Source organism: Sorex araneus, chromosome 4 (genome assembly GCF_027595985.1).
Source record: "Sorex araneus isolate mSorAra2 chromosome 4, mSorAra2.pri, whole genome shotgun sequence".
In the NCBI taxonomy this organism is placed as follows: Eukaryota; Metazoa; Chordata; class Mammalia; order Eulipotyphla; family Soricidae; genus Sorex; species Sorex araneus.
The window spans coordinates 206,212,683-206,236,155 of NC_073305.1; the positions used below are offsets into that span (position 1 = coordinate 206,212,683).

Sequence of the window (23,473 nt, forward strand, 5' to 3'; positions counted from 1 at the left end):
CAGTGGGCTGGGTGTGGGATGGCATTTTTCCAGCAAAAGCAGAGAATCCACAGTGTAATATAAAATCTAGCAGCTAAGTGTTGAAACGTAATCCCTCGGCACTAGGGAGCGTGCCTCACGCATGTGGGGACCTGAGTTCCATCCCTGGCACCACGAGAACAAATAAAAGTAATTCTTCCAATTCAGGAAATGACTTGTCCCAGGACACAGGAGAGCCTAGGGGATTTTTTTTTTGTTTCTTTTTTTTTTTTTAAAGAAATTTTTTGGGTCACACCCAGTGAATAATTTCTGGCTCTGCACTCAGGAATTATTCCTGGGGCTGCTTAGAGGACCATATGGGATGCTGGAGATTGAACCCCGGTCAGCTGTGGGCAAGGCAAGGCCCCACCTGCTGTCCTATCACTCCAGGCCCTGGCCCATCTATTATGGGAGCATCTGCCTGTGGGACCCAGTTTGCTCATGAGAACACTGCCTAGTTCCCGGCTGTCCCTTCCCTTCCTCTCTCTACACGTCTTTTTCTAGAATCCAAGTTCTGTGACCCCAGTACTGTGAAGCACCCAGTGGACTGGGTTTGTCCTCTACCTGACTCAGATAGATTAAGTAAGAGTCTGGGGTGAAAACTCCTTATCCCGCATTTCAAAGCCTTCTACAGGGAGAGGCACAAAGGGCTGGAGAACACGAGTCCAGTGCTAGGAGACCTGGGAGTGGACACTACACAGTCCCCTGAGCTCTGCTAGAAGCAATCCCGGAGTAGTTACCCCAAAATGAACACCCCCCGGAGGCCAAAGCCTTCTGCCTTTGGGGGCCTCCCTGCCTTTCCTCTCTGAGATCTCCCAATCCCCCCCCCCACTCAGCCTGATCTCAGCAGTGTCCGAGAATGCTTGCTTCCTCCTGCTGCTGCCCACATGCCGCTTCTGCTGCCTACAAAGAGGTCCCCAAACTACGCGGCCTATCACCCCCGTTCAGAGAAATGAACTGCATGCAGAGAAAAATCCCTCAGTGCCCCCCACCCACCTCTGCCTTCTTTAAGTGAACAAGCAGAAGGCACCCCCAGTTGTACCTGAGGCTATGACACAGCCTCCCCAGATAGTTCCAATGGCAGGAAGTAACCTGGGAACATGTGGGGGGGCATGAAAGTCTGAACAGTTTTGTAAATCACAGTGCCTGCATAAAGAAAAGATGGTACATCGGGGAGGGCGCTTGCCTTTCACGCAGCTGACTTGGGTCCTATCCCCAGCATCCCAGTTGGTCCCCTGAGCACCACCAGGAGCAATTCCTGAGGGCAGAGCCAGGAGAAACCCCTAAGCAGCAGGGGGGGGGGCAGCCCCCAAACCAAACCAAAGTGGAATAGACAACGGAACTGCATCCGTAGTACAGCAGGCAGGGCACTTGCCCTGCGAGTAGCTGACCCGGGGAGCCGCTCCAGGATTGATGCCTGAATGCAGAGTCAGGAATGAACCCTGAGCACTTCCAGGTGTGGCCCCAAAAGGAAAAAAAATGGAAAAAACAAAACAAGTCCTCCCCCCCATCCACCCTCCAGCAGCACCACCAACACTTTCTCTGACACTTTCCCCTCCTACCCTTCCCTCTCCTGCTAATTAGCGCACCACACCGGAGTTTCCCAAAGCTGATCCCCACCTAGCCGGAAGCCTCTCTCCGAGTCAGGCCTTATTGGGCTTTGTTGCTGCGAAGAGACTAATGGAGGGGTGTGAGCTAGCAGGCAGGTGGGGGAGGCGGAAGAGAGAACATCTTCCTGTGTCTGACAATGATGTCCCAGCGCGTCAGGACCCAGGAGACTTTCCTCTTTTCACGGACGGGGACCGTCATCTCCCTACCAAGGGCGAGGGCAGAGTCAGGCCTTGAAACACTCCCAGCCGGGAGGATCACGGATAATGCCGCTCAAGGCCATCTCCCACAGCAGCCTTCCCTGATCTCTGCGCTGGGGATTTATTATTAAATACGCAATTAGCAAAGGTTTCCCAAAGAGCGTTGTAGGTCATCACGCCCCCTGAGCTCTGCAGGGAGGCAAGTCCTGATCCCCTCAAGGAGCACAGTGGACGGCTGCCATGAGCACTGAAAGTCGTGGCTCTCACCCCCTTTGGACCCCATGAGTTCTGGACCCAGCCCGGAAGGAGAGAAGTCCAGATTAAAGTGACTCTGGGTCCGCTCAATGGGTCAAACTTGAAGGGAACCTCAAACCAGTTTAGGCATGTTTGTACAGAATTGTTTTTTGTTTTTTTGCTTTTTGGGTCACACCTGGCGATGCACAGGGGTTACTCCTGGCTTATGCACTCAGGAATTACTCCTGGCCATGCTCAGGGGACCCTATGGAATGCTGGGAATTGAACCCGGGTTGGCCTTGTGCAAGGCACTCTACTTGCTGTGTTATCTCTCCAGCCCAGTACAGGATATTTTTAGGAAGAGGGCACAGGGCAGAGATTCCAGACCCCATGCAATGCTGAGTCGTCCTGAGGCACCCTGGAAGGGGGTGGGTGAGCCCCGCGCCAACCCAGCAGAGCCCCAGCAGCCGAAAACTTCCACACTCCATAAATCACCACCATGTTCCCGGCTGGACTGCACTGCTTGGGATAAGCCTCATCCAGAAATTAAGGTGTGCGGGTTTTATAATTGAAATCTTCAGGCTTTCACAGAGTTGGGAATAGGCTACTTCCCCCACCTCCCTGTACTTCTGGAAGCCCTGGTAGTCACACACACACACACACACACACACACACACACACACACACACACACACACACACACACACACACACACACCAAAGCCACCAACCAGTTAAAAATTTATCTCCAGCTTTAACACCGTGTATAAATTTTGGACTTCCTGGAGTGCACGGCAGTGCGACATCTCCAAACTCTACAACACTGATAACCCAGTTGTAGCACTCCACACTGGATGGGATGTGACATAGAATGGCAACCACTCCTGACTGACCAAGTAGTGACACAGAGGCTTAACCTACATTATTAATCTCTTACCCATGGGCTTAATAGCTCTGTGGCGAAACACAACCATCTTCACTAACTTTCTTCTAAGGAAACATTTTTTTTTTTCTTTTTGGGTCACACCCGGCGATGCACAGGGGTCACTCCTGGCTCATGCACTCAGGAATCACCCCTGGCGGTGCTCAGGGGACCATATGGGATGCTGGGATTCGAACCCGGGTCGGCCGCGTGCAAGGCAAACGCCCTACCCGCTGTGCTATCACTCCAGCCCCAGGAAACATTTTTTGATCTTTTAGCAAATTATTTGTAACAAGCAATATAAAATAAATTATTATTGAGGGCCTGCTGTTGTGGGGGGAGGCTTATGAGGCTCATGGTTGGGAAATTTGGGAATAATTGTGGTGAGACAGTGCAATGGTGGTAGGTTTGGTGTCGGAATATTGAATGTCTGTAACAAGTCATCATGAACAGCTTTGTAAATTGAAGTGTTTCCATAAAGTGTAAGGGGAGATAAAATTAAAAAGAAATAAATTTTTAAAAGAAATAGAAGGAAGAGGGGGACAGGTCAGAAGGCACATGCGAATAGCACTGCTTTGGTGGGCCCAGGGGCTGTGGTCCCAAAAGAGGCCTGAGGACAAAGTGACTCACGGAGACCTGCCGAGGGGACCGAGGTGGGGATGGTGACCAGAGTGGACTGTGGGGCGGAAGGGAGAGAGGGGACACGGGGCGGACCGGCTGGCGAATGCAGCAAGGCTGGAGCCGTGACAGCTTGGGGGAGGGGCGGCGGGTGGGGGGTGCTGGATGTGGTGGCTGTGAAGACGCACCCCGTCTCCAAATGCTGGGGTGTCTCCAGTGTCACAGAGGGACGCCTCTGGGGCTCAGTGACCTCAGGGAGCGCCTGTTCCTGGAGGCACCGCAGGCAGATGAGGGCCAAGGGCTCCCCACTGGTTTCCGTGGGACCTTCTTTTGTTAGTTTGTTTTGGGGCCATACCTGGCTGTGCTCAGAGCTTCCTCCTGGTTCTGTGCTCTCGGACTCCTGGCAGGGCTTAGGGGACTGTATGGGGTGCTGGGGGTTGAGCCTGCGGTAGTTCAAGTGCAAGGCAAGTATTTTAACCCCGGTGCTGTCTCTAGCCATGAAATCTTAACATGGCACTGCAGTCTAAGGCCCTTCCTTCCTTCCTTCCTTCCTTCCTTCCTTCCTTCCTTCCTTCCTTCCTTCCTTCCTTCCTTCCTTCCTTCCTTCCTTCCTTCCTTCCTTCCTTCCTCTTTCCCTCCCTCCCTTCATTCTCCTTTTTCCTTTCCTTTCATCTCCTTCCTCCCTTTTATCTATCTCTCTCCCTCCTTTCTTTCTTCCTTCCTTCATCTTCCTTCCTTTTCCTCCCTCCCTCCCTCCCTCCCTCCCTCCCTCCCTCCCTCCCTCCCTCCCTCCCTCCCTTCTCCTCCCCTCCTTCCTTCCTGCTTTCTACTTCCTTCCTTCCTTCCTTCCTCCTTCCTTCCTTCCTTCCTTCCTTCCTTCCTTCCTTCCTTCCTTCCTTCCTCCCTCCCTCCCTCCCTTCCTTCCTTCCCTCCCTCCCTCCCTCCCTCCCTTCCTTCCTTCCTTCTTTCCCTCCTTACTCCCTCCCTCCCTCCCTTCCTTCCCTCCTCCTGACTTTCCCTCCTGCGTCTGACCCCCCTCAGCCTGGTTCTTGGAGGAGGATGTACCTAGAGCAGTGGCCGCTGCAGCTCTTTCCTTGACACCCCGGAACGCTCCTCTCCCGCCAGCTCAAAGTTTGTATCCATGGCAATGCTGCCTTTCCAGAGACGGTCCTGTCGGGCGATTTGGATAGCAGAGCCCCGAGATGAAACTTGGCTGTAATTTCCATAGTAACCCAGCAGAAACGTCAGAAAACAGGTCTCCAGTGACTGCCCGGAGCTCTCTTCTGTGCTGGCCCGGGAGGGGGGCGCGGAGAGGGGCCTCCACTGCCACTCTGCGCGGGAAGCACCGGGGCCGGGAAGCCCAGGCCTGGGACCGGGGCGTGCCAGCCCTTGAGGTTTTTATTTATTTATTTATTTATTTATTTATTTATTTATTTATTTATTTTTTGCTTTTTGGTTCACATCTGGCGATGCACAGGGGTTACTCCTGGCTCTGCACTCAGGAATTACCCTCTGGCAGTGCTCAGGGAACCCTATGGGATGCTGGGAGTCGAACCCGGGTCGGCTGCGTGCAAGGCAAACACCTTACCCGCTGTGCTATCGCTCCAGCCCCTTGAGGTTTTTATTGATGTGTCAGATGTTTCTGATACAGCTGGAGAGAACGGAGAGGGCCAGGCCCGTCTTCTCTGTCCACTGGAGTGGACACATCGAATGCTTCGGACCAGGCAGACTTGGCAACCCCTAGCCCTCTGCTGAAATGCACTTGCGGAACATTGTTCCAGCTGGGGGAAAGGTGGGCGCTGGGGGGCTTCTCCAGTCTGACCCCGGATGCGCCGATGGCTCATGCACCCAGTGTGATGGAGAGGCGGCTAGTCCGTCTGCATTATGACGGTCACGCTGTACAGAAGTGAGCACCATCGCATGGCCAGGACACTGCAGACCAGGGACCAGCCCATCAGCTGACAGGGTCCCTGGGACTTGGCTCAGTTTAGAGGGCAGCAGGGGAAGGTATCTGAGGCCCAGGCGTAAGTCAGCAGCTGAGGAAGCCTCCGTTTCCCCACGCCAGCTGCTGTGAGGTCCCATTTTGTTTTTTTTTTTTTTTTTTTTTAAAACTTCATTTATTTGTTTTTTACTTTGCATTTTATTTATTTATTTATTTATTTATTTATTGCTTTCTGGGTCACACCCAGCGATGCTCAGGGGTTACTCCTGGCTCTGCACTCAGGAATTACTCCTGGCAGTGCTTGGGGGACCATATGGGATGCCGGGGATCGAACCCGGGTCGGCCGCGTGCAAGGCAAACGCCCTACCCGCTGTGCTATCGCTCCGGCCCCGAGGTCCCATTTTGTGTGTGTGTGTGGGAGGGGGGTCACACCCGGTGATGCCCAGGGATTACTCCTGACTCAGTGCTCAGGAATCACTCCTGGTGGTACTAGGAAGATCAGATGGGGTGCCAGGGATTGAACTTGGGTCAACCACAATCAAGGTTCTGGCCCCAAGGGGTCCTATTTTTGGCTGCCCCATCCTACATTTTTGACTTCCTGTCTTGGGCTCTTTCTGATAAACAGGGAGTTAACAATTATCCAACATGAAATTCTGCCCCAGAACTTAGGCTCACGGGAAGGCTCGGGTAGCGGGCAGCACCTACGCAAAGGGCCAGACGAGGGTCTGTTGGATTCTTGCATTGTCTGTAGCATTCTTGCGAACCGGAAATGCAAAGCCCAATTTTCATGCCAAAGGCCGTACACAGGGGCCGGAGTAAGGCACTTGCCTTGCATGTGGCCAACCCGGGATAAATCTCCGGCATTCTGTATGGTCCCTCGAGCTCTGCCAGGAGAAATTCTTTTTTTTTTTTTTTCTTTTGGGTCACACCTGGCAATGCACAGGGGTTACTCCTGGCTTTGCACTCAGGAATTACCCCTGGTCATGCTCAGGGGACCATATGGGACGCTGGGATTTGAACCCGGGTCGGCCGCGTGCAAGGCAAACGCCCTACCCGCTGTGCTATCTCTCCAGCCCCGCCAGGAGAAATTCTTGAGTGCAGAGCCAGGAGTAATCCCTGAGCATCGCCAAGTGTGACTCAAAAACCAAACTGATAAAAATAAAAGGGTCTACACACACACACACACACACACACACACACACACACACACACACACACACACCCCTTTCACTTCCCTGCATTCTCTGTAACACTAAGACCCCAGTTTTCCTATAACCCCCCACAAACCGGCTCCATGGTTAACTTAGTCCTACACCCAGTTTCGCCCCAACGGGGAAATCCTTTTCCTTTCTTTCCGACTTGCTAGTAAGCCCTGCTAACTTCCTGAGCATTTACTCAGCAGTTCCATTTCTTTCATTCATTCTCGCTCCGGCACCATCAAGAGCTCCTGGGGAACGGAGCGTTCCACCAGGCTGTCCCCGGAGATCAGAGAGACCCAGCGTGCGGCCCGGCAGCCCAGCTGCGTCCGCGCGCCCCGGCGCCCGTCTGAAGCGCAGCGTCCCCGCGCGAGTCCCCGCCGCGCCGCGCCCCGCCTGTGCCCGCCGCCGCGGGAGGGCCTGGCCGAGGGCAGCGGCCTGCGGCGGGGAGCAGAGGCCGCAGCTGCCCCCGAGAGCACGCGGAGCCGTTTGGGCCGCGGGCGCATCCCGGGAACGCGGCGCGCGCGCGCGCGCGCGCGCGCAGGCGATGGGGAGGCGCCTGCAGGGTCCCATCCCCCGCAGCCCGCGTGGTCCCCCCACGCCCACCGGGAGTAATTCCTGACTGCGGTTCCAGGAGTGACCCCGTTAGATTACCCCCCCCCACACACACACACATTCAAAAATAAATAAATGAAACGCAGGGGAAATGAGTCTCTCTTCTAACCCTCCCACTCTTTGTCCTCAGCGCTCAGCGCTTTGAGGGGGCCGGGAACAGGAGGTTCAGATCCCTGGAGCAGGGGTGCCCTGCGGGTGATGCGATGAGCTGTGAGGGTCCCTAGGGGTGTCTGGGTCGCTGTAAGAGCTCCTTTCCCTGGGTTCCCGGCCAGGGTTTTCACTCATTCATTTATTCGTTCATTCCCTTGTCCATTCATCCATTCATTCATTCGCTCATTCACTTGTTCTTTCATTCATTCCTTCGTTCATTCATTCAGTTGTTCACTCAGCTTCCTAAAGGGCCCACCTGAAGGGTTTCTGCTCTAGCTGGGGCACAGGATGCGGAGCCCACCACAAGTATTGGGTTCTAGTGCCCCCTCAGTACAGGCCCCTCCTCCCGGCCAGAGCCTGAGCTCCCGGGCCAGCAGCCCCACGCGGCTACCGACCCAGTTTCCTTCACTCGCTCCCCACGGAGCCCCCAGCCCTGGCTTTCACATCCTCACCCTCGTCGGGTGAGTCGCAGATGCCCTAAGTGTGCCAGTCACAGACACATGGCCCGGCCTCCCTAAGAGGGGAAACTGAGGCATGGGAGCTGAGAGCAGGGAGGTTCTAAAGGGACAAGGTCAGCCTCTTGGGGCCACCTGCAGCCTTCTTGCCTATTGTCCTTGAGACTCTCAGGGGCTCAGGGTCCGTCCCAGCTGGCCCCTCAGCTGCCCTCCACGCCTGGCCTGGGCACAGGCCTTCCGGCCGGGTGCCCCCACACCCTGCATTCGGGAAGCTTCGTCGGTGCCGGCCGCCAGCTCTTTAATAAGCAGGGATCTGTGCATTTGGCAGGCGTGTGGGACTACCCCCATGTGAGGAAGCGGGGGGAGGGCAAGGGCTCGAACCCAAGCAGGCTCAGAGCCCAGGCCCTCACTGCCCGCCTGGGCCAGCCCTCCCACCTCACCCCTCCACTTGCCCCAGTCATCCACCCCCCGCCAGGGGGCTGCTGATCTCGAGGCTTCTGTGGGGGCCTCTTCTTGGGCCTGGGGGAGAGCCTGGAGAGGGGGCAGGTGCTGGGGGCCGGCAGCAGCCTAATTAAGTCAGTTAATTAGGTGGGGCGGAGAAGCCCGTGGGAGTTAATGAGCTTGGCTAATTAAGCAAGTCCTAGAGAAAGCGAGGGGGGAGGGGCTGGGCGGGGGAGGGAGGGCGGGCCGGGCTGCCTGGCAGTGCCCGGGCATCCAGGTCTGTCGTTGGTCTGTCGTTGGTCCCGCTGCAGCCTGAGACCACTGTGCCCGCTCCCGTGCCTGCAGCCACACCCGGTCTCTGGCACCAGGTTCCCTGGGGGCACAGCCCTTGGCAGGGTTGCGAATCCAGGTCACCTGTCACAAATCCCTCTGGGAACTGGGGGCGCGGGGGTGGAAACTGAGCCCTGACTCAGGACCCTTCTGACAGGCCCTGTGACGGAGGGGAACCGTGGCCTCTGCCCACCCCCGCTACGGGGATGCTGCCGTGCTGGGTGGACGGGTCGCCCGGCTCCCAGGTGTGGAGACTGAGGCCAGGTGGGAAAGGGCTTGGGCTGGCTCACTTCAGTCTCTGCTTGGGTGCAGTGTGTGTGGGATGTATATTATATGTGTGTGGGGGGTATGTGTTGTAGTGTATGTGGTGTGTGTGATGCTGGTGTGTATATGTTTTGTGTGTATATGCATGTGGTGGTGTGTGTATATATGGTATGTATATGTGTGTGTGGTATGTGTGGTGTGTGTACATGTGGTGTGTATGTGTCATGAGTGTGTCTGTGTGTGGTGTGTGGTTGTGTGTATGGGTCGTGTCTGTATGTGGTATGTGGGGTAAGTGGATGTGTGATGTGTGTGATGTGGTGTGTTCTGTGGTGTGTTCTGTGGTGTCTGTGTGTGGTGTATGTGTATAGCGTCCTGTGGTAGTGTGTGTGGTGTGTGTAACGTCTCTGTGAGTCTTGGGTGTCAACAGCACGCCCTGCTATGGGAGGGGACTGTGGAGAGCCGGAGTGGGGGCTGCACTCCACCAGCAGCAGGGGAAGTGAGGAGACATGGCCAGAAGGAGTGTGTGTGAGTGTGACTGTGTGCATGTGATTGTGAGCGTGTTTGTATGTCTGTGATTATGTATGCCTGATTGTGTGTCTTTGAGTGTGTGTCTGCAGGTATGTGTGTGTATGCCTGTGAATGTGGTTGCATGTGTCTGTGTGTATGAATGTGTGCATGAGTGTGTGTGAGTGCATGCGTGTGAGCATGTGTGTGTGTGTGTGTGTGTGTGTGTGTGTGTGTGTTTGTTGGGGGCCAGGTAGATCTGTGACTGGCTGAGGACCCACAGCTGCTCTCTGGTCCCTGATTCCTCGCCTGGAGGGTCTCTCTCATTTCTTGTTTTTGTTTTGCTTTTTGGGTCACACTGGCGTTGCACAGGGGTCACTCCTGGCTCATGCACTCAGGAATTGCTCTTGGCAGTACTCGGGGGACCATATGGGATGCTGGGAATCGAACCCGTGTTGGCCGCATGCAAGGCAAACGCCCTACCTGCTGTGCTATCACTTCAGCCCCTCTCTCATTTATTTCTGCTCCCACCCCCACCCCTCCCCAGTCTGTGAGCAGGTGAGCAGGACCCTAGTGTGTGGCTGCTCCCTTGGGCGCCCTGGAGAAGGGGGTGGGATCCAAAGGGCCAGCCCACAGCGGGTGTGGACCCCGGGGTGAGGTGTGAGAGGAGGGAAACCAAGACGGAGCAGGAGAAGGAGACACTGGGTGCACCCCACTCCCACCTGAGAACCCCAGTCTCTGACTCTCCCTGCACCCCAGATGCTGGGTTTGGCCTGGGCAGGACTGTCTGAGGGGCAGAAGGAGGGAGAGAGCGAGAGCGAGAGCGAGAGCGAGAGAGAGAGAGAGAGAGAGAGAGAGAGAGAGAGAGAGAGAGAGAGAGAGAGAGATCAACACACACGTGTGCGCGCGCACACACACACCACACACAACACACACACACTCATAACAGATGTGTCTGTTTCAGCAGATGAAACTGGGTCACAGCGCTGCTGTGTAACCCGGCCCAGGTTGCACGGGTGGCACGTAATGAGATCCGGATTTAGATCTTGAACCTAGGTCTCCTGTGCTGAAAAATGCGAAAACCTTCCATTTCCGACCAAGATTTCTGAAGCCGCCCAACTCCGCGTGTGGGCGCCGCGCGCCCTCCAGCGGCCAGTCACCCGCAGTGCAGGACTCTGGGCGCGCCGAGGCGCTGTCCCTCCTGGTCTTTCCGTAGCGCGCGAGTGGGGGGCGGCGGGGGGGCACCAAGAACACCCAGAGCTCACCTACACGCCCGCTCATGCGTCCGGCCTTTCTCTGCAGACCTGTTCAAGCCCCCTTTCCTGGTCTAGCTGCCAGCTGTGCCAGTTCCAGGCACTTCCATTTGTGGGGAGAGGTGAAGCGTTTGGGACAGGCTCCAAGCTGTGGTCCTTCCCCTCGGTCACGTTTTCATCTCGTTTCAAAAACCCTCCACGCAGCGGTTGTTCGGTCACGTTCCAATGCCCGTGGGCCCCGCTTCTGCCGCCACCCTCTGCCTGGTCCCCTTGGACACCCCATTCCCTTAGCCACTCCCCAAACCCATGTTTCTCTCCCCCCACCCCGTAGCACTCGTGGCACCCCGCCTGCTTGGAGAGTCCCACCCGGGCCTTGTCTCCCCTGGAATCGACCACCAGGCACCCCAGTCTGCCTGCCCCCACTGAGCTGTGCCTCGGCATCTCTGTGCGTGGGCACAGGACCTTGAGATACTGCCAGAGGAGCCACAAGTCAGCCCCTGCCACCATTCTCAGTGGCGAGACCCTCGCCCCAGTTACCCAGCTAGAGCCCCCCTTCACAGGGAAGACGGGCACCCCAGGTACTGCCAGCAGCACACAGACCCCACCAGGCCGCTCTCTTCAGGGTGGTGCGGCTGGGGGCTGTGCCTTCTGAGGCTGACCTTCTGGCGTGGGGTGTGTGCACAGGGACCCCCTTCCCCAGAACAAATGCTCAGAACCAGATGGGGCCCGGGTGAGTTCTGCTAAGCCTTCAAAGAAGACACTGCCTACGTCCCTCAAGCTCTTCCAAAAATAGAGAAGGGGCAGGAACAATAGTATAGCAAGTAGGGCACTTGCCTTGCACACGGCCAACCCGGGTTCTATACCCAGTATCCCACATGGTCCCCCCACCGAGCACCACCAGAGTGAATGCAGAGCAGCAGTAAACCCTGAGTATCACCAGATGTGAAAAATAAAATAGGGGCTGGAGAGATACAGCAGGTAAGGCGCTTGCCTAACCCCATTGGAAGTGATCCCTGATCACAGAGCCAGAAATAAGCCCTGATCCCACCAGGTGTGCTCCCCCCAAAAACCATTGCAAAGAAATTGAAATCCTTTCCACCCACATCTCCGAAGCCACATTGCACGGACACCGAGATGTCACAGCACACAGAAAAGTCACGAAGGAGGAAAACGACATCCCTGATGGCTGTGGATGAAAGAGCCACAGCACTGTCTCCAAAGGCTCATGGACCAGAATCTGGTGGGATTCATCCCAGGGTTGCAACAATGAATCAACAGGTGCAAATCAACAAAAGGAAAGGCTAAAACCATTTATGATACAGATCCCCGCAGAGAAAGCTGTCGGCAAGATTCAACATTCATCCATGGAAATAACTCAAGCATCATCACCAGGTGCAGCCCTGGAGGGCCCAGCTCCGAGGGGGTCCCCCCCCCCCGGAACTCAGCACCGCTGAGGGAGCAGTGCTGCATCCTCTGGCCCCTGCATTGAGCCACCAGCCCCCGAGTCTCCTGAGCACTGCCAGAAACCCGCCCAGATAAAAGAAAAAAGGCCTAGTAAGGATAGATAGAAAGAGGTGCCTCCAGGAATCCCTGGTCCCAGCTCTTCCCAGAGATCGTTCTCCCAGCTTCCTCAGGGTCCTTGTGATGTGTCACATCAGGGTGGACTGTCCATCTGCCGTCTGTCCAGCACATTTGTGTCTGTTTGCCTCCTTTGCCCATTTTTTTTTTTTTTTGGCTTGCACAGGAGTTACTCCTGGCTCTGCACTCAGGAATTACTCTTGGCGGTGCTTGGGGGACAATATGGGATGCTGGGAATCGAACCCAGGTCGGCCGCGTGCAAGGCAAACGCCCTACCCACTGTGCTATCGCTCCAGCCCCCTCCTTTGCCCAATTTTTAATCGAGTTGTTGATCTTGTTCTTATTGAGTCTGAAGTGTGTGTGTCAGCTGGGATAATAGTCCTTTGACAGAGAAACTGTTCCTTGCCAGATGAGAGGTCCTTCACAGTTTGCTCCCATTCTGTGGCTTGTTTTGTCATTCTCTTAAGATGTCTTTTTGCAGAGCAATTTTCCGTTTCCAATTTCGTTCTTTCCCGCACAAAACTTGGTATTTTCTTGGGATTAAGAAATCTCTCATCGGGGAGCAAAGGGAGGGCTCGGCATGTCTAGGGAATGCCTGCTTGAACCCCTGTCACCCTGGCCGACACTGCCATCTCTCACAAGTTGGAATATATTGGGTTCGATCAACATGTTATTATTGTTATGGTCTTGGGGCCATGCCCTGTGGTGCCCAGGGCTTACTCCTGGCTCTGTTCCCCGGCCTTACTCCTGGCTCTGTGCTCGGAGCTTACTCCTGGCAGTGCTTAGGGGACCATATGCAGTGCCAGGGATCGAACCTTAACCCCTGGACTATCTCTCTGACACCATCTATCAACTTTTTAATATAAAATCGTATTGACTTGCAATGACTTGACAATGCTGCATAAAATTGGGGAGCAGAGTGTCACATTGCCCTGTCTCCCTGCTCTCACCCCAACATCCGAGGGCCATTTCCACGAGCAGATTGACACCCCCCCCCTTCTCTTTCCACCTTCCACCAGGATTTTCACAAAATCTCAGTTATTTTTGTTTGAATTTGCTAACTTGTTTGCTTCGGGTATTTATATTCCATCCACGAGAGCCCCTTCCAGTAATTGTCTCTCACTTCTGACTAAGTTCACTTAGCACGATCCTCTCCAGTTCCATCCACATTGTTGCAAAAGGCGAGATTTCATCTTTTTTCTTTTTTAGTAGCCGTGTTGCATTGCCGGGGGTATATTTAGCAAAACTCTTATCCCAGGCAGCATCCAGGGGCCTTTCAATCACTCCCATCTTGGATGTTGCCATTAATGCTTCTACAAAGAACAGAGTTTTTCAGATTTTTTTTTTTCAAATTGGTGTTTTCATCTTCTTTGGATAAATATCTAGGAGTGGCAACACTGGATCTGAGCTTTTAGGTGTGTTTTTTTTTATTTTTATTTTTTTTGTTAATGAATCACTGTGAGATACAGTTACAGATCTACAAACTTTCGTGATTACATTTCAGTAATACAGTGATCGAGTACCCATCCCTCTACCAGTGCCCATTCTCCACCATCAATGATCCCAGTATCCCTCCCGCCATCCCCCATCACCGCCCGCTCCCCTCACCCCCTCCTGCCCAGCCTCCAGCCACAGTGCTTGGCGCATCCTGGACAGAAGCCACGGCAGAGCCACCAGCCTCAGAGGGCACATCAGGGGCCACTAAGGGATCCAGCTCGCAGTGTCCTGTCTGTAAAGGGGAAGCTTCTTCCCCTGCCCGCCTGCGCCTCCTGTGGTGTCTTTTTGTTTGTGTTTGGTTATTTTTTGTTTGTTTATTTGTTTGTTTTTGCTTTTTGGGTCACACCTGGCGATGCACAGGGGTTACTCCTGGCTCACGCACTCAGGAATTACCCCTGGCGGTGCTCAGGGGACCATATGGGATGCTGGGAATCAAACCCAGGCCGGCCCCTGCAAGGCAAACGCCCTACCCGCTGTGCTATCGCTCCAGCCCCGCTCCTGGTGGTTTTGATGTGCATTTCCTCTTTCCCTGGCGCTGCTGCTGTGATGTCTGGGGGCATCACACACTTGCTGGTGGTAGCACCGAGAATCCTGCACCACAGCCATGTGGGCTGGTGCTTGGGACTGAACTCAAGCCTCGGGCCTGGAAGGCAGATGCCGTTCAGCTCCGCAGCTCTGGGCCTCCAGCTGAGCTTTTTCCCCCATGTGCCTGTTGGTCACCTTTTTTGAGATATCTATTTGCATTTTCTGTGCATTTTAATTTTTTGGGGGGGGGCTGGGGGAGAGATCACACCCGGCAATGCTCAGGGCTTATTCCTAGCTCTGCACTCAGGGGTCACTCCCGGCGGAGCTCAAGGGACCCGATGGGGTGCCAGGGTTAGAGACCGGGCTGGCCGTGCGCGCGAGGCAAGCACCCTCCCCGCTGTACTATCACTCCGGCCCCTAAATTGTTTTGGTTGTTGTTGCGTTGTGGGATTTCTTTACATATTTTGAATAGGGCCCCTTGTCTGGAGTCACCTGGGGGGAACACTCTGGCCTTAGCGTCACTGTCTTGGAGCCAAGACCAAGATCTCCCCCCCCGCCCCCCCCCCGCCAACGACCAGGCAAGGCGGGCACCCACCTGGGAGCCCCTCCATGCCTGCTCACCGCGGGCCCGCCATTGGGTGTCAGGGGGCTTCCTCCCCTCCTCTCCCAGGCAGAACCCACCCCCACCCCCCTTCCTGGAAGACCCAGCCTCAGCCCTGAGTTTCCATTTCTGTTTTACTTTATTATTATTATTATTATTATTATTTTGCTTTTGGTGTCATGCCTGGGGTCACTCCTGGCTCTGCACTCAGGAAAGACTCCTGGCGGTGCTCAGGGGACCCTATGGGATGCTGGGAATCGAACCCGGGTCGGCTGCGTGCAAGGCAAACGCCCTACCCGCTGTGCTATCGCTCCAGCCCCAGAGTTTTCATTTCTAAGGCTTCTTTGCTCCATTTTCCTCTCACTCCTGCAGAGGTTTTGCTTTCACAAAAGCACCTACGAGTGACACCTCGGGGCTCTGCCCGCAGGAGGCCTGGGTGCAACCCCTGCCAGGCATCGCCCCGTGGGTACTGCCAGGAGCACCCCCTCCGCTGGAAGTAGACCTGAGCACTCCTAGGTGTGACCCCGAGACACACAAGCAAACAGCCCCCAATGGCGTCTGATTTTGCTGTGTTTGAGGGCATCTCTGGCAGTGCGGTGCCAGGGATGAAACACCGTGGCCCCCCCACCCCCGTGCCAGGCTGAGCTCTGGCCCCCCTGGCTCTCTCCCGCCCCAGATGCTGTTTTTTGTTTCATTGTTGTCATATTTTCCGGAACCCCCAAATTTAGTAACCATCTCTCTATTTTTAACTTTTCCTTCTCCCTGCCTATTCTGTGACCTCCGAGTTCTGTTCTACTGTTCCTCTCTGTCCCGCCTCTCCTATTCGAGGTTGTTTACAAATATCTCAGGCCTGGGGTTATCTGCTCATGTCAGACTTGGGCCAAGTCGGCGGAATTTGGGGCTGTCTCTGTGTGTCAGCTGCAGAGGTGGGGGCCGGGGGGAGATTGTGCGGGGGGCGGGGGGAGCGGGGGGGGGGGAGAAATGTTCTATTTCTTGGCTGAAGTGTGGATTCCACAGGTAAGCACAGTTTCTCAGAAACCTAAACACCGCTCGAAAGGTCTTTGCATTTCACGATAAGGAAAGTATGCTTTGATTCAAGAATATCAAAACACGAGATGGGACTGGAGCGACAGTACAGTGGGGAGGGCGTTTGCCTTGCCCTTGGCCGACCCGGGTTCTATGCTTGGCATCCCATAGGGTCCCCTGAGCCCCGCCCGGAGTGATCCTTGAGCACAGAGCCAGGAGGAAGCCCTGAGCACTGCCAAGTGTGGCCCTAAAACTACAAAAACAAAAACAAACAGGGGCTGGAGTGATAGCACAGCGGGTAGGGCGTTTGCCTTGCACGGTGGTGGCTGACCCGGGTTCGATTCCCAGCATCCCATAAGGTCCCCTGAGCACGGCCAGGAGTAATTTCTGAGTGCAAAGCCAGGAGTAATCCCTGTGCATCGCCAGGTGTGACCCAAAAAACAAAAACAAACAAACAAACAAACAATAACCAAACACAAACAAACAAAAAGACACCACAGGAGGCGCAGGCGGGTAGGGGAGAAGCTTCCCCTTTACAGACAGGACGCTGCGAGCTGGATCCCTAGTGGCCCCTGATGTGCCCTCTGAGGCTGGTGGCTCTGCCGTGGCTTCTGTCCAGGATGCGCCAAGCACTGTGGCTAGTGCCGGAGCCCACGAGCACTGTGCGAGTGAGCACTGCCCACCCCGGGACCACCCCAAGCAGGGCATGAGCGCCCCAGAGGAAGAGAGTCTGACCCGTGAGTGCCATAAGCAAGGGCGCAGCAAGATAGAGAGCAGCAGCGCGGAGACCAAACCAGAAACAGCTGGTGCGGGGAGGGGGGGTGGGGAGGGGGAGGGGTGAGGCTCTGCGGGGGGGGGGGGGGAGCTCAGTATGGAAGGGTCTGGTCAGGCCGTTTCCTGGGAACTCCCAAACGTGAGCCTTTGAAGCCCTGTGAAGGCAGAGCTAATGTGAGCCCAAAAACGCAGCTTGAAGGCCACGTGGGAGGTGAACGGCTTTGGGACAGCGTCGTGACAACTATGGAAATCACTGGGCCTTAATACTTGATTGAAAAAAATATATATCGGGGCTGGAGCGATAGCACAGCGGGTAGGGCGTTTGCCTTGCACGCAGCTGACCCAGGTTCGATTCCCAGCATCCCATAGGGTCCCCCGAGCACTGCCAGGGGTGATTCCTGAGTGCAGAGCCAGGAGTAACCCCTGAGTATCGCTGGGTGTGACGCAAAAAGGAAAAATAAAAGGTATCTTGGGAGCCAGGGGGCCCTGAGAACAGGTGGGAGCCTGGAGTTCTATCCCCAGCCCCTCGGGGGACTCTGAGCACCGCCCAGGGAGTAGCCCAGAGCCACTGGGGGTGTGGCCCCCAAAGAACTTTTTTAAAATTTATTTTTAAGAAAAGCAATTTTGGAGGAAACAAAAAGTAAGCAGGAAGAAAACAAAAACGAACAAAGAGGAACTGAAAGAGCCAACGCAACCACTCAGAGCTGGGCTGAGGGTTGGGAGCAGCGTTCCAATAAGCCGCAGTGTTCTCTCCCTGTCCTTTCTCTGTCTCTGTCCTGTCTGCTGGGGCAGGGACAAGAGCCTGGGGCTGGGGGCGGGGAGGGACACGCCGCCCAGCCTCCCCCAAGTCTAGAGGAAGCTTAGCCACTAACACAGGCATCTTAGGTGGGGTGGGGTATTCCGGCGCCCTCAGCGTGTCTGGGTCCGGGTGGGGGCGTCAGTGCAGGGGCTGCCTCCTTCCCCGGCCCCCAGGGGCGGTGTTAAGGGCTCCCGTCCCCGTCCCCGGTGCTGGTTGCAGGCATCTGAGTGACAACGCCCAGGTCCAGCCCAGCCCCGTGCAGGTGGGCGTTTGTTTTCCTGCTGGGCTGAAGACGCCTGTCGCCTGTCGGGGGTGGGGGGCTTTTGCGGGGAGCCCCGTGGCCGGGAGAGGGGGGAACACGCCCCTCAGAGAGCATTGGCGTGGGGGTGGTCAGTAAAGTGCAGGGCCCAGAGCCCCCTCCAGGGGGCGTGGCCGCAGGCGGGGCGCCGGGAGGCTGGTTCTGCAGCCAGTGTGGTCAGTTGTCAGCGCCCGCGGCGTCACGTGTGCAGGGCGCTCGGCCGGCTCCTTGGTTTCTGGAGCACAGCTGGGGGCGCTCAGGGCTTCCCCTGGGCTCTGTGCCCTGGAGCCCCTCTTATGGGGCCGGGGTGGAGAGTGGGGTGAGCCCCCCGCAAGGCCAGGCGGCCTTCCTGCTGTTTTGCTCCCCTTGCCCCTCGCACCGTCTTTTCTGTTCGTGTTTCTTGGGGATCTTAAGTCACGCGGTCCCGACCCTCCGGGCACCTGTGGGCATGGCCATCCCCGGGGTGGGGGGTGGGGGGTGGATCCCCCGCTTCTGAGCCAGGGCCCCGCCTCACACCCCGGGCCGTCTTCTCGGGACCTCTGATCGCGTCCTCCCCGCCGCTCCCGGCCCAGTCTGGTCCCGCTTTCCTTGCCCGCGTGTCGCTGGCTGCCTGCCCCCAGCCCGCTGCCTGCTGCCTGCGCCCGGCAGCCCCGTGGCACACCCGCTCCTGGCACTGACGTCACCGATAGCGTCACCAGCCAGGGGAGGCCGAGAGCGGGGCCTCCCCGGGAAGCCTCGGGTGCTCCTCCCGGGAAAGGGCCCACGTGGACGTGGTCCCCACCGCATCTCCCCTGCCTCCTGGGGCCCGCCCAGCGCCCAGCGCCAGGTACAGCCCAAGCCCTCCGCCCCTCACGCAGCATCTCGAACTCACTGCCTGCTTTCCGAAAAAGCAAAACAAACCACCAACACTGGTGCCCCCTGGACAACCTCCAGGTGGGTGGCCACACCCTGCGGTGCTCAGGGTTTCCTCCTGACTGTCCTCCTGGGTGAGCTGTGGCTGGACTCGGGGCACCCTCTGGGGTGCTGGAACTCGGCTGCAAGCACCCACTGAGTGCCCACCAAGCTTCTCATGCAACCAGCAAAAAGCGCCCCCCCCCACCCCCCCACATACTGCCCTTTCCGTTCTGCTGAGCCTGTGCCCAGCTGGTGTGGCCCACCTGGGGGACTCTGGTCATAGGGACCAGCGTCTGCACAGTCCCCAAGAGCCACTGGCATCCTGTCAGGAGGCACCACGCCCACATGTTCCCAGCACCCAGAGCCTGCTCGGCCTCCAATGATCACCCCAGGCTGGGTGAGACGACATCACTCCCCGCCCCCCGATGGCCCCCAAAGGCCTCCTAACCCATCTAGACAAGACTCAGTCGCCTCACAGGGACCAACACCCCGGGACGGGCCAACTCCTGTCTCAGCCTATGCCCCCTGCCCTCAGGCTTCCCGTCACGTGATCTGCTGCAGAGAGGGTGCCGGGTCTTATCCCGCCCACCCTCTAGCCCGGCCCTGCCCCCCACTCTGCTGGAATCTCACACCCCCACATTGCTCGGACCCCCTTGTTCTGGCCCCGATGAAATGTCCTTTGTGCTAAGGGCAGCGCCCACCTCTGGCTCTGACCTAGCAGAGGGCCCTGTGCCGAGTTGGGGGTTCGCGGCTGGGGGCGTCTTCTCCCACTCCCCGGGGCAGCCTGCCAGGGGGAGCAGGGGCCGGCCCCGCCCACGGAGCACAGAGTCTGAATGAACAAATGAATGAGTGAATGCAAACGCTCACGGGCTGCCCAACGCCGACGCTTTTAGGTCACCCATGGGGATGGCGGTTCCTGAGCCTCTTTGCCCCGTTTCTCTGGCGGGAGCCCACAGGAGCCCACGCGAACCTCCACGCGTGCCCCTCTTTCTTCTGTGTCTGCTGGCTAATGTGGGGCCTGGGGGCCCACAGGGTCCCGCCTCCCTGGGGAGGGGCCTTCAGTCCAGGCCCTCGGCATCTCACACCTGTGGCTCAGCTCCACGGCCTTCAGGAATGGCGTGCTCAGAGCCACTATTTCTGGACTTCGTTGTTCCAACAATTGTTTTCGCCTTTTTTTTTCTTTCTTTTTCTTTTTGGGTCACACCTGGCGATGCTCAGGGGTCACTCCTGGTTCTGCACTCAGGAATTACCCTTGGCGGTGCTCAGGGGACCCTATGGGATGCTGGGAATCAAACCTGGGTTGGGTGCATGCAAGGCAAACACCCTCCCCGCTGTGCTATCGCTCCAGCCCCTGGGTTCGCCTTAATGCCTACCCAGAGCGCCCTCCTGTTGGGCGGCACTGAGAGAGCACCACCAGGAGATGCTTTCGCTGACCTTCCAGCCGGGCAGGTGTGTGTTTCAGAACCACCCTCCACGCTTGGCGCTCGCTCTCGGGGGCGTCATCCGGACCCTCCTGCCCACCGCTCCAGGGGAGAGCCCCGCCATGCGCACCTCTGGGGCTGGGAGGTTCGCCGTGATGCCCCACGTTGCCTCCGTGTCCCTAACATGCGTGCACCAGCCCAGCTCTTGCACTGTGCCGGGGGAGCCCCAGGCAGCACGGGGACACCCCAGCTTCGGGAGCAGGGGGTGACCCGCGGGAACAGGAGACAGGGTGAGAGAGGTGGGGGTGGAGGGCGGGCCCCAAGGTGACCCCCAGCAGGTCTGCTCCGTTCCAGCACCTTCCTCCCACTCTCCCCACCAGCGCTGCCTGGACGTCCACATCACTCAGTATTTTTAGCTTCACCACCTGGCACCTGTGGTCACTGTCTGTGCCCAGCCTGGCGGAGTCTCTGCCCCAGGCTTAAAGGGCCAGTGCCCACGAGCTGTCTCCCTCGTGCAGACCTTGTCCCTCGAGGTCGGGCCGGGGCCTGGAGAATGGGACGCTCCGTCTCCCACAGGGCTGCGGGGCTCTGGGCTCGGGCCAGCCAGGCCCGGGCTGTGTTTGCTCACAAGGAGACGGGGCAAGGCGTGGACTGCCGGACAGCCTGGCGTCCTGTCCTCCCGGGCCACCTGCGTTCATGCGACAAGCCGGGGGCTCCCATGGAAGGGACAGTTCGCTCAGGAGCCCGGGCTTTGACACTCATCCCCAGAGGCGGCCCCCGGACCTGGAGCCCCCGGGTCCCCTGTCTGGTCGTTTCCCTGGAACAGGGCGCCCCGAGCCTCCCAGGCTGGTCCCCAGACACGGTGCTGGGCCCTGAGGGTAGGGGTCCCTGAGGTCTAGCCTGTACGTCCTCCCTCTTCGGCCCAGGGGCCCCGCCATTCGGAGCTTCTGCCCCGGCCCTGCTGCGGCCACTTTGCTCGCCCCGGGACGGGCTCGGGGCTCCCGCAGGCTGGCAGGGCTCCTTCCCGGGCACGGTGCACCCATCCCCTGCCAACTGCAGCTGCCGGCTCGGGTCTCCCAGAGGTCGTGGCACCCCGTCTCCGGGCTGAGGAGTCGGAGGCCCAGGGCCCGGGCTAGGAGCCGCACCCCACCCCACGTGCGGGCCTGGACTCCTGGGCCTGCTCTGTCCATCCCGGCCACGCCTGCTGACTCAGGCCGCTGGGCTGCAGTGGAGGTGACCCCTGGCTCCCCGTCAGATTTCCCGTCCCTTCCCAGAGCCTGTGGTCACCACTGGGTAATGCACTTGAGGGAGCCTCCATCTCCCTACACAGGTGGGGGTGGGGAGAGCTGACCAGAGGGCTAATGGCCCTACTACGGCATGAACCCCGACCCGGGGTGGAGTGGGGAGGTGGACAGCTGCCCGCAGGGCTGCGGAGATGCAAGCCCACTCCCACAAGCATGCAGGCACACACACACTCCCGAGTGCCCACAGTCACACAGACACACAAACTTTCAGTCCTTAACACATGGAGGTGCATAGATACACTCACTCCCAAATACCCAGAATCACACAGATACGAGCCTCCTGCCTTACACACACGTACACACACACACACACACACACACACACACACACATACACAGAGATATTTTAACTTTTAACTTATGAGGACAGATACTATCAAGCGTCAGTGCAAGGTGACTGGGAAAGGTAGTCCTCAGCTCTAGGCGGGGCAGGGACTTCCTGGAGGGCTTCCTGAAGGAGGAGCTATTTCAATGGGACCTGGGTGGAAGGAAAGTTGAGCATTTCCCTGGCACATACAGGGGAGCAGAGTGAGATGAAGTGGGGCAGTGGGGGGCACTACCCGGTCACACCAGCCTCGAATGCCCAGGCAGTGGCCCCCTTGGAGCAGAAGTCCATGAGCACAGGGAGGGGACTGGAAAGTCTGGCCGGGCCCCGAGGGAGAGGGAGGCTCTGGGGAGAGCCTGAGGGGCAGAGGGTGGCACCCAGAGCTCCAGGCCGGCGGGGGTCCCGAGCCCAGAGCCCACCCTGCCCGCTGCCCCCCGACACTGACCTCTGCAGGGGCTCCTCCTCCTCCTCCCGGCGGAGGCAGACGAAGCAGAAGGCTGGCACCTCTTCCGCCCCGCAGCCCAGGGGCCAGGCCGGAGGCAGCTCCAGGACGGGGCAGGGGTGGCTGCCGGTGACCTCGGCCACATTGTCCTCAGCCTGGGCGGGTGTCCCGGAGCCCGGGCCCTCCAGGGTCAGCAGCCTGTGAGCCTCGGGGCCCTGCGCCTGCCCGCCTGCCACCTGTGTCTTTCCACTGAGGTTCCCCGTTGCCTCGCGGGGGGGAAGAGCCGGGGGCTCCCGTCTGGTGGGCCTGCGGGGGTCTCACAGGGGGCGGGGGGTTTCAGCCCCGGACTCTGCCGGCTCACTGGGGCTGTCGCCGTCCCTTCAGGAGCCTCGTCCCCGCGGCGGCCGGCTGCCGTCTCTGCCCCCCTCGAGGTGGAACTGCGGGGTCAGCCCGTGGACGCTCCGTCCAGCTGCTGTCGGGCGGGCAGCTGTCCGCTCTGGCCGGCCACTTGCTCCCGGGGCTCGGCTCGCCGCGGCCAGAGGTTTTCCCTCAGAAAGTTTGTTCTCCTTGCGGGCCGGGCGGGGGTGGCCTCCGGGAGGGCGGGGGGACCCCAAGCCCAAGGCGGGCGGCGGGCCCAGGTGAGGTGCCTGGGGAGAAGGGCTGGCCCCTGGGGTCCGGCGCTGCCTCCGGCTCCCTCTGCCGCTCCGACTCGGCGGCGGCGCGGCAGACCGGCTTGGCGGTGGGTATTAATAGCTCCACATTCACGCTGGGAAGCCGGGAGGTTAACTCCTTCCCTGCCAGAGCGCGGGAGGCCTGGCGGGGCTGTTGGGGGCTGCGGGGAAACGAGGGCAGGATGGGGTCTTCACGCAGAGACCTCCGGGTGCCCCCGGCGGGGGCTGCGGTGCCAACTCCCGCCCCGGAGGCTGCATGTGGCCCCACAGCCAGCGCCTGCTGGGGCGTCCCCAGCATCACCCCTGGGACCCCTGCCTGGCGGGTGTTTGCTCTCACATCCACACCCCCTGGACCCCCTCACGTCCCCTCAGCCGCCCTCCTCCCCGCAGCCGCTCTCCTCCCCGCAGCTGCCCTCCGGTGCAGGCCCCAGTTCAGCTGGTGGCTGACCTCCTGGCGCCCCCCCCCCCATCCCGGCATGGGACACCACAGCCTCCCGAGCCGGTGAGGCTTCTGGGGGCGGGAACTGAGGTTTTGTTTGCTGGCGACACACTTACGGCCCATTTGCTGG

General features: G+C 58.3%; 1 protein-coding gene across 1 annotated transcript in view; it reads right to left on the bottom strand.

Moving 5' to 3' along the window:
- SBK1 (SH3 domain binding kinase 1) overlaps positions 1–22,932 on the bottom strand; it is a 42,457-nt gene extending 19,525 nt beyond the window's left edge. The window contains exon 1 of the mRNA XM_055135693.1: positions 22,237–22,932. The gene's annotated coding sequence lies outside the window, so the exon portion shown is untranslated. The remainder of the gene's footprint in view (positions 1–22,236) is intronic.
- Between the last annotated feature and the right edge of the window lie 541 nt (positions 22,933–23,473).